Source organism: Arachis stenosperma, chromosome 3 (assembly GCF_014773155.1).
Source record: "Arachis stenosperma cultivar V10309 chromosome 3, arast.V10309.gnm1.PFL2, whole genome shotgun sequence".
NCBI classification, from domain to species: Eukaryota; Viridiplantae; Streptophyta; class Magnoliopsida; order Fabales; family Fabaceae; genus Arachis; species Arachis stenosperma.
This window is the reverse complement of record NC_080379.1, coordinates 92521537-92537071: the sequence shown is the minus strand read 5'-3', so window position 1 is coordinate 92537071 and position 15535 is coordinate 92521537.

Genomic DNA, 15535 nt, shown 5'->3' with positions numbered 1-15535 from the left:
TTGGTGGGAGGCACCCCACCATGGTAAGATCTTCCTTGTTTATACCATCTTTTCGTATCTTTAGTTCCTTTGAATTTTATGATCTTTGGTTGATTGATTGAGTACTTAGGAATGCTAGCTTTGTTGATTCCGTTAGATAGGTAGAATGTTCATATAGATAGGTTGTGAAAAGAGATAAGAAAACAAAAATTTTCTTTAAAAAAGGGCACCGACGTGCCGGCGCATAGTGCGCGCGCGCGCCGGTTGCGAATTTCCATTCTCAAGCCAAAAACCCGAGAGTCAGGCCAACTCTGTGCCCAACTCGCGCCAGGCACTCACGCGTTCGCGTACATGCCGCCTGCGCGCACACTTGCCAGTTGACCATCGACGCGCAAGCGCACAGTGCGCGCGCACGCCGATGGGGCTATGTGGAGTCTCTGGTATAAAAACCAGAGAGTTGTGCCACAATTGGGCCAACTTTGTGTCAAAACTGACGCGTCCGCGCGTTGTGCGCGCCCGCGCCAACTGCAGAATACCACAAACACGCGTCCGCGCATGGTGCGCGTCTGCGCGCATGCCCCCTGGTTCACTCTGGTACAAAAACCAGAGACTTGAGCCAACTTTGTGCCACTTTTGTGCCTGGGGCACAACTACTCTCGCGCACGCGTGCGCCACTGACGTGCACGCGCTTGTAGCCACAACCTTATAGACGTGTCAGCGCACCTTGCGTGCGTGCGCCGGTTGCGCGAGTTAGTTTTATACTCTGCGCCGTTTCATTCCCTCACTCACTCAAACTTCTTTTTCTTTCTTAGTTTCTCCTTCTACTCTCTCCATCATTTCTCTTCTCTTCTCCTTCTTTCCCAACCCACCACCATTGTCTCCGGCCACTCACCGGCGACAACCAACCTTTCCGGTGGCGCTACACCTTTCCCATTTCCTCTCTTATCTTCACCAAGGAGATTCAACCTTGCTCTTTCATACTTTTCAAGGTTTCAACTCTCCCACTCTTCCTCTTTATTTCTTCTTGCATTATTTTCTTTAGTTAGTTGCTTTGTATTGCTTTACTTACTTTCCTTTTCCCTTGTTTTTGTTTGCCTAATTTTCCTTTTTCCTTATTTCTCCATGGATGTTGAAGATTGATCTTACATTGCATTACTAGATCTTTTGTCATTCTTTTTCTTATCCCTCTCATTGTGTGATGTTTATGTGATGATTGATGTTTCATTTTGGGCTTTGAATTGGTTTAGTATCTCATAATTGCTCATTGCTTGTTATTGCATGGCAAGTGTTCGAGGAAATGCACCTATATCATTTTGGTTCATTTTAGTCATACACTTTCAAATTGGTGCTCTCCCCTCATTCACTCGTTTTCTCTTACATGCATTGAGTCTAATTTGTGTGCTTAAATTTCATACTTGCCAATTCCATATTAATTGAACATGACTTGCTTTTTATTTAGGATGCTTGAAACTACTCTTCTCATGCCTTTGCATGCTTTACTTTCTCTTGCATCTTATGCCAAGTGATATAACCCTTGCTTTCATATCCACCGTGGGCATTACAAGTCACTTGCATGTTTTCATCAATTTATTTCTTGGGTTTAATGTTTTCCTTCCTCCCCTTTCTGTTTAGGATGGCCACCAAAAAAAGCAAGGAGGTAGCTTCGAGGAAACCGGCCGCAAAAGGGCACCCCAAAGGTCAACTTCTAAGGCGCACTCTTCCTTAGGAGCCAAGCCCCTATCCAAGAAAGGGAAGGCCGCTCCTATTGATGAGAATGAAAAGGACAAACCGGCGAAAGATTCTGCAAGGTTCCCCAACCGCTTTTGTGAACTTATGTTCCCCTCCATAGCGGCAAGGAACTATCATCCAGAGCACCTACTCGCTCCGCCGGACAAGGTTACTCCTTATATTCTACCCCGTATCGAACAACGAGGATGGGAGTTTCTTTTGAGGAAGCTGAGGGAAATCAACCTTTCTTGGGTGGAAGAATTTTACACTAACTACCATATTTCCTCTCTTCGATCGGTATATGTGCGCCGGAAGCAAGTTTCGGTTTCAGAAAAGGCTATTCAGCAGGTGCTCAATGTATAACCAGTGCCAAGTGACATGGATGGCTACCAAAAAGTCTTGCGTCAGCGAGAGGAGTTCGGATTCAATTGGGACTCGGTCCTCCAAGTCATTGCTGAGCCAGAGACATTTTGGACCCAAGGTCGTCAATGGGTGAGGCCCAAGAGCATTGACGCTCGCTTCCTCACTGTGGAAGCTCGAGCTTGGGCCCAAATTCTATCTCATTATGTACTACCTAGCACCCACCGGTCGTCCATCACGGCAGACCTCGCCTTACTTGTTTGGTGCGTTCTAACGGAAAAGTCGGTGAATATTCCGCCCCTTGTCAAGCAAGTGATGAGTCAAGTTCATGACCGGGGTAATTTGCCATTTCCAGCTTTGGTATCTGACTTAGTCTCTGCTGCGGGTGTTTCTTGGGAAGCCAAGGACAAAAAGATCATAGTTCTGGCTAAGGGCGACGCGGTCCCAAGCAGAAAGTATCTACACCTTCCCATGGACAAACCAAGCCTCGACATGGCCCCGCCACTTCTTTTTCCCTCGAGCTCATCATCACCACCACTGCGATCCACAGATCAAAGGATAGAAGATCTTCACCGGAAGCTGGATAGGTATGAGCGGCGCAACCACCGCCGATACACCTACCTCAAGAAGCTTCTAAGTCGTGTTGCCCCGAGCATGGAGGAACCTGAGATATTCACATCCACCTCGAACCCAAGCGATGGAAGCTCTGATGGAGGGGATAGTGAAGATTCCGGTCCCGACCGTCCCTTGAGTATCATTCGTAGCGCGGAAGACCGTGCTAATTTTTAAAGTGTGGGGAGGTCGTTCGACCGATCTCCATGGGTAACACTCTCTTCTCCTCAATAACCATGGATTTGTCTTTCGCATAGATGTTAGTATAGTGCATGTGTAGTTAGTTTTTCTTGTAAATACCCTTGCATGATAGTTAGTTTTTATAGAATGACTTGGTCAAAGGAATAACTTCCTTTCCAAGAAACTGTATTTTGGGTGACCTACCAAAACTCCTGAAATTATTTTTTTTTTTCAAACTTGCTTTAAGAATGTATTTTGGAACATAGTGATTGAGCTAAGAACACAAGCATGAAAGTTTTGAGCCAATTGCATGGTTACATCTTTTAACCATTATCTCCATTCTTGTGTGCATATCTGATGTGTAGAAAACGATCCAACACAAAACTCACCGGCAAGTGTACCGGGTCGCATCAAGTAATAAAACTCACGGGAGTGAGGTCGATCCCACAGGGATTGAAGGATTGAGCAATTTTAGTTTAGTGGTTGATTTAGTCAAGCGAAACAAGTATTGGTTGAGTGATTTTGTATCCAACAGTAAGTAAATAGCAGGAAATGTAAAGGGAGAGGGATGAATTGCAGAAATTAAAGAGAATTGAAGGTAAAGGTGCTGAATCTTAAAGAACAAGAAATTAAATGACTGAAAGTTAAAGTGCAAGAAATATAAATTGCGGTAACTTAAAGTGCAAGAAATATAAATTGCTTGAATGGAAAAGGGAATTGAGGATTGGGAATTCAGAAATTAAGCAAGGGAAATTTAATTACAGCAATTAACAAAGCAAGAGAAGAATTCAAATTATCTAGATCTCAAACAGAAATGGAAATTTGATTTCAGTAGTAGTTCAACAAAAGAACCAAAAGGAAAATTAGATCTCAGGACTCCAGAGACTAGATAGCAAAGTCTAGATCTCAATTGCCTTCCCAGATCCAAGCTCACAAAGCAATTAAAGAGAAATTGAAGATTGAAGCAGTAAAAGAAATTGAATTCAACTCAATTATGCAGTAGGAAAATCAAAGATATCTTAAATGGAGATTGAGACAGAAATTCCTCAATTTCACACCCAAGACTCAAACAAGAAAAGTAAAAAGTGCTCAAGTAAGAACAAGGAAGAAGAGAGATCAATTCTCCTTCCCAATTCTCTAAGATTTCAATTCCAAACTCTCAAAGAAAATGAAGTCTAAAGATGTAAAAATTCAAAAATCAAAAGAAGGTCCTAATTACATCAAACTATCTCCTATTTATACACTTTCTATTCTTGGATTTTGGAATTTGGATGGGCTTTTGATTTGGTGAAGAAATGAATTAAATTGGATTTTTCATCCAATTTTCAGCCCATGAAGAATTTAGCTTCCAGGAGGCTGCCCTGCCCTTGTGGAGGGCAGAGCAGGGAGATTGTGTGATGAAGCCTCGTGCGTGTTTGTGCTGCGTGTGTAGCATCAGGATGCTGCCCTGCCCTTGTGGAGGGCAGGGCAGTGTTGCCATGGTGCACCTTGCCTTGCTGCCCATGCGTCCATGTTGTGCGCCAAGTGCTCACGCCCGTGCCAATTTGTGCACTGGCCGTGCGCCAAGAAATGCTGCCCTGCCCTTGTGGAGGGCAGGGCAATGTTGCCAATGGGTGAAGTCCCAAGTTCAAAACCTGGTGGAGGCACACGCTGCCCCTTTTCCTTGGTTTTCTTGGCACCAAAGTAACGCCTAGTTCCTTGCTTCCCCAAGGTGCTGTGTTCGATTCTTGGAGATTGAAAACAAGCCAATTTTGGCTTGTTTTCCTTGTATTTGAGCGCTACTTCTTTCCTTCTTGTTCTTGGGTTCGAAACCCATGGGTGGCACTTGGAGACAATTTCCTTTGATTTATTTTTCATGAAAGCCCAATATTGCTCTTGAGGAGGGCAGGGCAGAGTTTTTGCTTCCTTTGGTCCTTGGCATAGAATTGTGCTCCGCCCTTATGGAGGGTAGGGCAGTGATGTTTTGGAAGCTTGGTTCATTATTGTGCTCTTGAGGAGGGCAATGTGGCTTCCTTCCTTCCATGCGCTACACTCTTTTCTTCCTTGGGCCACGCTTTCTTAAGCCACGCTTCACTCTTTTCTTCTTTTCTTCACCTACAAGAAACCAAAACAACCAATCAAAGTATCTCCAAATTCACAAGGTTTATAAATCATAAAAAAATCAATTAATTTTAGCTCAAACCTCATGATTTAGCATCAATTAAATGGTGGTTGTTTGATTTAAAGAAGTCATGCATTTTCATTCTAAATTACTTACTTAAGATGCAAGAAAGTGCATAAAGACTAGTGAAACAAGTGAAATTAGCTTGAAAAATGGGTATATGATGACTTGTCATCACAACACCAAACTTAAATCTTGCTTGTCCCCAAGCAAGCATCAAAACTAAGAGGAAATGAAATGAAAAAGAAGAGCATACATATCCTTATTAGGCATATACTAGAACTTGGTTCATGGAGTTTCATGCAGATCAATAGTAATTCATTTATTATTTGCTGTCATAACAAACAATGTCTCCTAAAGGGTTCACCAAGGTTGCTGCTATAATACCTTACTTTTTATTTATTTCCCTTGTTAGCTTTTTCTTTTTCTTTTGCATTAGAGAGCTTATTATTTATTGAAGGCTTGGTGGCAAATGTTGCAGCAGCCCTTTGGCTTTATTTTTGGCTCAACATTTCTTCACCATAGACACATGGCTCACCATTTCCTCCTAGGATCATTGATGCCCAGCATCTCTTTGGATAACTAAATGCTTTGTAACTAGGTTGCTCTTTATTGTGGAGTTTCAATTGGCCATCCCAAATTAGTTGATCTAAGTGGCCAGGTTTTGAAATACCCCTTAGAATTTACTTGTCCAAGCATATCCTAGTACAAGAACACCACAGGCATGTGTCCTAGGGTCCAAGCTATTGGTGCCTAGCCTTATTCTTTGTTTCTTTGCCATCTTTTGGCCTTTTATTTTTCCTTTTCTTTTGATTTTATTTTATTTTCAAGGGACTTTTATTAATTGAAGGTTTATAGCAGCAAACTAGCTTAAGCTTCAAGTAACATGTCATTATGCAGCAATTATTCTATGAGCTAACAATTGAATTAAACATATACCACCACTAACTTCCATTCTAACTTATGCAACATTGGATATTTACTTTCTAATTCAAATATTTCTCTTTTATTCAAGCATATGGGAAACAAAACAGAATTCAAGCTAATAGATGAATGACAAGCACTTATGCAAATAAGCATTCTTAACAAACAATTCCACTTGCAACTAAATAAACACTTTAGCAAGACACATAAGAGTTCCCAAATCAAAACAATTCACAACAGCAAAGATTAAGTTTAGATACAACCTTTGAAGTTGTAGCCCTTTGGTTCTTCCTTCCGTTGTGTCCCTTTTGAGTCATAATACCATTTGTCTTCAAATGTTGTCTAATTTCCTGCAGTAATTCTCAAAAGTTGCTTGCTTCTCAAGCCCTTAAATGAATGGTTAGTATGCATAAATTGAGTGTGTCTCTTGGATTTATTTTGGTGTGGGAACACCAAACTTAATTCCTTGCCATTGCCTCAGATGTAACAAGTTAACCATATGTGAAACCTTGTGTCTTTGCTAAAGGTTATGAAATTAAAAAAAAAACTAGAAAATAACTAGATGGTTGAATGAATTGTCTAATTGCCTGGAGCTAGCATTCTGCATAAGGTGAGAGTATGCTTTTAGATAGATTTTGGTGGAACACCAAACTTAAGATCATTCATTCTCCCTTAACTTGTTTTGGTGTGAAACACCAAACTTAGCTCATTGCACTACAGACCAATTATTCAACCTTTTTATTGAAATAAGCTAGAAAAGAAAACTACCTCAGGTTGGGTTGCCTCCCAACAAGTGCTCTTTTATTGTCACTAGCTTGACATTGATCCACCCTTAGGGTGGTTGATGGTTGGAATATCGGAGCTTGTCCCCTCTCACTGTCATCCTCCTTTGTGTGCCTTGATGCTCTATTTCAATGTGCTCGAGAGAGAGTACTTGGTTAACAGTGTAGTGGTCTTCTGCTCCCAACTATTGATATACTAATTGCACCTTGTCACCTTTGAAAAATCCTTCAGTTGGGATTTTTTTATTCTTCCACCCTTTGTAAGCCTTCTTCTTGTTTTTCTTCTTTTTCTTTCTTGTTGATCTTTCTTCCTTAACAGTGGCTTTAGTTGTGACATTTCCCTTCTTGTTTATTATCCCAACTTCTTTTTGAATTCCTTCTCCTCCTTGCACCTGCTCATTTTTCTGTTCTACTGTGTTGTTGGTTACTTGCCTTGGAAGACAATCACTACTTGTCTTGCTTGTTTCTTCATTACTTTGTGATTCTGGAAATACTTTCAAGGTGATGCTTTCTTCATGTATCCTGAGGGTTAGCTCTCCCTGCTCTATATCTACAATGGCTCTAGCAGTGGCCAAAAATGGTCGACCAAGTATTATGGAGTCATTCTCATTCTCTGCTGAATCTAGGATCACAAAGTCTGCAAGAAAAAATGAACTTGTCAACCTTAATTAAAAGGTTTTCAATCAACCCTTTAGGATATACCATTGATTGGTCCACCAATTCCAAGGACATCTGTATTGGTTTCACCTCTCCTATGCCATGCTTTTTCACTAAAGAGGATGGAATTAGATTTACGCTTGCTCCTAAGTCACACATCCCCTTGTTAATGAATAGATTCCCAATAGTGCAAGGTAGGAAGAAACCTCCAGGATCTTCAAGCTTGGGAGGAAGTCCTTTTCTGATTATTGCACTGCATTCTTCAGTGAGCATTACAGTCTCCTTCTCATTCCAACTCTTCTTCTTGTTGATGAGCTCCTTTAGGAACTTGGCATATAGAGGCATTTGCTCCAATGCCTCAGCCAAGGGTATGTTGATCTCTAGCTTCTTGAAAGTCTCAAGGAATTTGTGGAAGTGTTGATCCTTGGCTTCTTTTTGGAATCTCTGTGGATAAGGTAGTGGAGATGTACGACTCTTCTCCACTTGCTGCTGTTTTGGATTTGGTTCTTCCATGATCTGCTTTCCCTTCTTTAAATTCTGTGGTTGGTTGTTCTCTTCTGTGAGCTTTTCTGGGACATTCTTGCTTGTTATGTCCTTGTTGTTAGCTCCATCTTTCTCTGTTGGCTCTTTGTCATTCTCCATAAGTTTCTTGGTTACCCCTTGGTTGCCATCCACCAATGTCTTTCCACTCCTTAATTGCACAGCTTTGCATTCTTCTTTTGGATTAGGAATGGTATCACTTGGTAGTGAGCTTGAAGGTCTCTCAATAGAAATCTGCTTGGAGATTTGTCCAATCTGCCTTTCTAGGCTCTTCATGGAAGCTTCTTGGTTCTTTGTTGTCATTTCTTGGTTCTTCATCATCTTCTCCATAAGCATCTCCAGATTAGTAATCCTCTGAGAGTCTTGTGAGATTAGTTGGTTTTGGGGTGTTGATGGATGATGGTAAGTGTTTTGGTTATTTGGTTGGTTATTGGATGGATAATGGTTGGAGTTGGGGTAATTGTTTTGAGGTTTTCTGTAAGGATTTTGGTTAGTTGGCTGCTGGTTGTGATTTTGGTTATTTTTTGGAGTGTTTTGAGCTGAGTTTCTTTGCCAAGGTTGTTGGTTTTGGTTGTGGTTGTCTCCCCACCTAAGGTTTGGGTGGTTCTTCCAAGATGGATTGTAGGTGTCACCATACACTTCATTTGATCCAGAATTTTGGTTGTGCATATAGTGCACTTGCTCTTGTTGCTGTTCTTCTTGGTTCTCTTCATTTTGCCCCCAAGGAGTTGATGGTTGGCTTGTGGCACTTACTGATGCAACCTGAAGGCTATCAATTCTCTTGGCCATTTGCTCAAATTCTTGCTGAATCTGCTGCTGCATCACTTTGTGTTGAGCCAAAATTGTATCCACTCCTTCCAATTCTAGCACTCTCTTCCTCTGTGATGGTTGGCGTTGCCTTTGGTGAGCAAAGAAATATTAGTTGTTGGCCACCATATCAATGAGGTTTTGAGCTTCCTCTGCAGTTTTCATCAATTGCAATGATCCTCCAGCTGAGTGATCAAGTGCCTCTTGAGCCTTCAGAGTAAGTCCTTCATAGAAGTTCTGCAGCTTGTCCCACTCAGTGAACATCTCTGGTGGACATTTCCTCAGCAAAGCCTTATATCTTTCCCATGCTTCATATAAATTTTCAGCATCCATTTGAGTGAATGTCTGCACCTCAGTCTTCAATCTTATGATCCTTTGAGGGGGATAAAACTTGGAAAGAAACTTGCTCACCAAATCATCTCAAGTGTTGATGCTCTCCTTTGGAAATATTTCTAGCCATTGAGTGGCTTTGTCCCTGAGAGAGAATGGGAACAACAGCAACTTGTATATGTCAGGGTGCACTCCATTGCTTTTAACTATGCACAGATCCTCAAGAAAGTGGATAGATGTTGGTTCGGGTCCTCCAATGGTCCTCCTCCAAAAGAGCAGTTGTTTTGGACCAATGTGATGAGTTGTGGCTTCAGTTCGAAGTTGTTTGCATTGACATTAGGGGTAAGAATGCTACTCCCATAATGTCTAGCATTTGCAAATGTATAGGAGGCCAGTACTCTCCTCTATTGTGGGTTATTGTTGGCCCCTCCTTCTGGCTGATTGAGATTTGATGGATCTCCTTCCATCTCGTGGAAATCCTCCTCAGATTCTTCCTCTCCAATAATGTTCTTCCCTCTTTCAGCTCTTCTTAATCTTCGAAGAGTTCTTTGGTCAATTTCAGAGAGAATAGGAGAAGTTCTCCCTGTACCTGACATACAAACACACCACAAGAAACACACAGAACCAGAAAACCAGTGAAACTTCAATCTATTGCTAGAATGAAGTTTTGGTTAGCTTAGGCAAATAGTCAAACAATTAATATGTTAATGAAGAACAAAAGAAAAAAATGCTTAATCTAGATCTCCACTTCACTTAATCATTGCCAATCTATTTCAATCCCCGGCAACGGCACCAAAAACTTGATGTGTGGAAAATGATCCAACACAAAACTCACCGGCAAGTGTACCGGGTCGCATCAAGTAATAAAACTCACGGGTGTGAGGTCGATCCCACAGGGATTGAAGGATTGAGCAATTTTAGTTTAGTGGTTGATTTAGTCAAGCGAATCAAGTATTAGTTGAGTGATTTTGTATCCAACAGTAAGTAAATAGCAGGAAATGTAAAGGGAGAGGGATGAATTGCAAAAATTAAAGAGAATTGAAGGTAAAGGTGCTGAATCTTAAAGAACAAGAAATTAAATGACTGAAACTTAAAGTGCAAGAAATGTAAATTGTGGTAACTTAAAGTGCAAGAAATATAAATTGCTTGAATGGAAAAGGGAATTGAGGACTGGAAGTTCAGAAATTAAGCAAAGGAAATTTAATTGCAGCAATTAACAAAGCAAGAGAAGAATTGAAATTATCTAGATCTCAAACAGAAATGGAAATTTGATTTCAGCAGTAGTTCAACAAAAGAACCAAAAGGAAAATTAGATCTCAGGACTCCAGAGACTAGATAGCAAAGTCTATATCTCAATTGCCTTCCCAAATCCAAGCTCACAAAGCAATTAAAGAGAAATTGAAGATTAAAGCAGTAAAGGAAATTGAATTCAACTCAATTATGCAGTAGAAAAATCAAAGAGATCTTAAATGGAGATTGAGACAGAAATTCCTCAATTTCACATCCAAGACTCAAACAAGAAAAGTAAAAAGTGCTCAAGCAAGAACAAGGAAGAAGAGAGATCAATTCTCCTTCCCAATTCTCTAAGATTTCAAGTCCAAACTCTCAAAGAAAATGAAGTCTAAAGATGTAAAAATTCAAAAATCAAAAGAAGGTCCTAATTACATCAAACTATCTCCTATTTATACACTTTCTATTCTTGGATTTTGGAATTTGGATGGGCTTTTGATTTGGTGAAGAAATGAATTAAATTGGATTTTTCATCCAATTTTCAGCCCATGAAGAATTTAGCTTCCAGGAGGCTGCCCTGCCCTTGTGGAGGGCAGAGCAGGGAGATTGTGTGATGAAGCCTCGTGCGTGTTTGTGCTGCGTGTGTAGCATCAGGATGCTGCCCTGCCCTTGTGGAGGGCAGGGCAGTGTTGCCATGGTGCGCCATGCCTTGCTGCCCGTGCGTCCATGTTGCGCGCCAAGTGCTCATGCCCGTGCCAATTTGTGCGCTCGCCGTGCACCAAGAAATGCTGCCCTACCCTTGTGGAGGGCAGGGCAATGTTGCCAATGGGTGAAGTCCCAAGTTCGAAACCTGGTGGAGGCACACGCTGCCCTTTTTCCTTGGTTTTCTTGGCACCAAAGTAACGCCTAGTTCCTTGCTTCCCCAAGGTGCTATGTTCGATTCTTGGAGATTGAAAACAAGCCAATTTTGGCTTGTTTTCCTTGTATTTGAGCGCTACTTCTTTCCTTCTTGTTCTTGGGTTCGAAACCCATGGGTGGCACTTAGAGACAATTTCCTTTGATTTATTTTTCATGAAAGCCCGATATTGCTCTTGAGGAGGGCAGGGCAGAGTTTTTGCTTCCTTTGGTCCTTGGCATAGAATTGTGCTCCGCCCTTATGGAGGGCAGGGCAGTGATGTTTTGGAAGCTTGGTTCATTGTTGTGCTCCCTTGGAGGGCAGTGTGCTCTTGAGGAGGGCAATGTGGCTTCCTTCCATCCATGCGCTACACTCTTTTCTTCCTTGGGCCACGCTTTCTTAAGCCACGCTTCACTCTTTTCTTCTTTTCTTCACCTACAAGAAACCAAAACAACCAATCAAAGTATCTCCAAATTCACAAGGTTTATAAATCATAAAAAAATCAATTAATTTTAGCTCAAACCTCATGATTTAGCATCAATTAAATGGTGGTTGTTTGATTTAAAGAAGTCATGCATTTTCATTCCAAATTACTTACTTAAGATGCAAGAAAGTGTATAAAGACTAGTGAAACAAGTGAAATTAGCTTGAAAAATGGGTATATGATGACTTGTCATCAATATCTCTCTCTATGATTGTGATCTTTGCTTTGTCTGATTCTATAAGATGAAACTATATGCATTGAAACCTTTGTCCACAAGAAAAATCCCAAAGAAAAGGGGATGATAATAATTACAAAAAAAAAGCAAGGAAAGGGGACAAAAATGCCCCAAGATAAAGTAATAAAAACAATGCATATAGGAGGTGGATTGAAAAAGAATGCATGAGTATGCAAAAAAAAAAGTGAAACCCAAGGGTAGCTAGGTAATGCATTATAGTTGTATAGGTTGTTTTAGGTGGTTAGTGGGATCCGAGGTTGATCAAGGACTCAAATTTTAAGCCCACTTAACCATATACATCCTTACCTTCACCCTAGCCCCATTACAACCCATGAATAAGACCTCATGATACTTGTAAGCATGCATTAAGTACTTGTTGATTGTTAGATGAAAGACAAATCTTAGAAAGCATGATTAGGAGGAGATTGAGTGATGGACCCTAGACACGTGAGCGAATAAAGCGGATACACTTTCGGTGAGGGTTCGATGCTCAATGCTTGTTCCCGGCTTTCACAAGCATTCGTTTAGCAAGTTCTATGCATTCCATGGAATGTTCGATTTGGTAGGATTCATAAATCACATACTGTTTTTACCCTATGTGCTCACATATATTCTTGGAGGATAGATTTACTCTTGACCAAGTAGGTAGATGATTTTACACTAATCGCATGCATCCATTTAGGTATTTAGCATTTCATAAACTCTTTCCCATCATAGTCTTTGGTCTTTTGATTTTAAGCATGAGGACATGCTTGGTTTAAGTGTGGGGAGATTTGATAAACCCCGATTTCGTGGTTTATCTTGTGCTTATTTTGGGGGATTTTATCAATATTTCTCACACTTATTCGCAAGAAATGCATGGTTTTGTGTTCACTTCCCAATATTCTCCATGATAAAAAATATGCTTATTTTGCCTTAAAATTGCCATATTTTAATCCTTTTCTATTGTCATTCGATGCCGTGATGTATTTGTTGAGTAATTTCAGGAATTATAGGATAGGAATGACTTAGAAGAGAGGGAGAAAGCATGTACAAAAGGGGAGAAACATGAAGAATTGGAGTCTTGGGAGCAGCAGCATCGGCGCATCCGCGCACTCCACACGCACACGTGGATGGGATTGCCTGGAGTGGCGCGCAAGGATGGACGCATCCGCGCAGACTGGAAGATTCCTATCGACGCGCACGCGCAACTGGCGTGCACGCGTGGATCACACAATCTGCGCGCGCGCACGCTTGGTGCGCACGCGTGGGAAGCTGCACGTGACCTCATTAAGGGAAGTCGTGCCTGGTGATTTCTGAGGCCATTGAGGCCCAATTTCAAGCTGTTTCTGCATGGAAAAGATCCAAGGATGCTAGGGGGAAAGAGAGAGATCACTCATTTGGCACTAGGACACAATTTTAGCTAGTTTTTTTGGTTCTTTGGTTATTCTAGAGAGAGAAACCCTTGTTCCTCTCTAGATCTAGTTTCCATTTGATCTTCCCTTGTTGATTTGTGAATTGGATTTTGTTAATTACCAGTTTTATTGTTCAATTTGAACTTCTTGTTACAATCTTCCTTGCATCTAATGATAGTTTTATGATTCTTGTCACTTGTCATTTTATACCCATTTCATAAATGTTGTGAATCTTGACTTGTTGATGCTACATTGATGAATTCTATGTTTAGCCTTGTTAATTGCTTTATTGTATGTTGATAATTGTTAGTGGGTACTTGTAGATTTCAATTTAATTGCTAATTTGAACATGTCTTTTGTTAATGCTTACCAAGTGTTTGATGAATTGTTTATTTTGAGTATGGAGTAGTCTTTTCCACTCTTGGCCTAGGTCAAGGGAATTGGGTAAACTTGAGTCATTGGGTCTCATGGATTTGATGATTTAGGAACTCTTGGTGATCAATTTAATACTCATTGACGCCAACCCACTACTAATCTAATTAGTAGGTAGGTTGGGACTTATGGGTTGATGTGACCAAAGCCATTTGATGTACTCCAAGTCTAGGGGTAGATATCACGTACTTAAGACATTGAGGGTAGACTTAATGAGCTTGGTTCCTCATAATTGTCAAGATATAGTTGTTGGACAAGGATTGTGATCCCAATTCCCATGCCTAGCCAAGAGTTGCTTTTATTATTCATATTTGAAAACCAATTTTCCAATTCAATTGCCTTAGTTATAGTTACTTGCTTGGTTTAAAGTAGAATTTAGTAGAATATTGCTTGTTCATTGGAGTTGCTCAAGTTTGCTTAGATAGTTGAATTAGTTTATTGCAATTTAAGATTATTTGCTTGTTAGATTCCCATTTATTTTCATGCTCATAACTCACAATCCCGAATTTCTAACCAATGTCGAAGCACATGTTTGCCCATTCCTCGTGAGACGATCCGAGGTTTGAATACTTCGGTTATTTCTATTGGGGTTGAACTTGTGACAACCAAATTCCTCTTCTAAATTTGACCTCCCGAGGATTGTTGTTGGTAGAGCTATACTTACAACGCGGTTTTACTAAAGAGACTATTTACCAATACACCCATGGGAGCCGTTGTATCCTGTCTACCAATTGGAGAGCCATTCTGGTTGGTTTGGCTTCCTCAATCTTCATTCTTTTCATCATTGTTAAGGACATCAAATTTATACTGGCTCCCAAATCACATAAGGCTTTCTCTACTGTGATTTCTCCTATAATGCAGGGGATTTGGAAGCATCCTGGGTCTTTCAATTTTTGAGACAGTTTGTGTTGGATGATAGCACTACATTCTTCAGTTAAAACCACAGTTTCATCATTCCTCCAACTTCTCTTCTTAGTCATTAATTCCTTCAGAAACTTAGCATATATTGGCATTTACTCTAATGCTTCAGCAAAGGAAATGTTGATCTGCAACCTCTTGAACACCTCTAGGAATCTGGAGAATTGGCTATCTTTTGCATTCTTCGTCAATCATTGAGGGTAAGGAGCTTTTAGGACATATGGCCTTAGGACTTCTTTTTCTTCTGATGGATTGGAAGTAGGTGTTTGTGCTTATTCCTTGTCACTTGAACTTCCTTTTGCTTCCTCCTCTTGAGTTTCCCTTGAGGTCTCTTTTAATTCCTTTCCACTTCTGAGGGTAATAGCTTTGCATTCCTCTCTCAAAATTGTCTTGCCAGCATTACAAGAGCTAAGGCCAGGGGCTTGCTTGGACAGGTATCCAATTTGTGCCTCAAGTTTTTGAATGGCAGCATCTTGATTTTGTAGATTGGATCTCACTTCCTCCTTGAAATTTTTCATGTCTTGAGACTCCTTGCAAAGATTGGTGAGCATAGCTTCGATCCTGGACAGCTTATCTTCAGATGGTGGATGGGTAGCTGAGTGTTGAGGCTGATTGGCTTGGGCTTGATATGATGGTTGAGAGGAATTGTTGTATAGGTGTTGATATGATCTTGGATTGGATTGTTGGTAAGTGTACTGGTTAGTGTTATAAGGTTTCTGATCTTGGCCTTGGTTTTGTTAGTTTTTCCACCCAAAATTTGGGTGGTTCCTCCAACCCGGGTTATAGGTTTTTGAGTATAGATCATGAGCTTGCCTAGATGAATTCCCAAGGTAATTGGCTTCCTCCCAGTTAACTCCTTCCTCTGTGTCCAACTCTCCTTGAGGTGA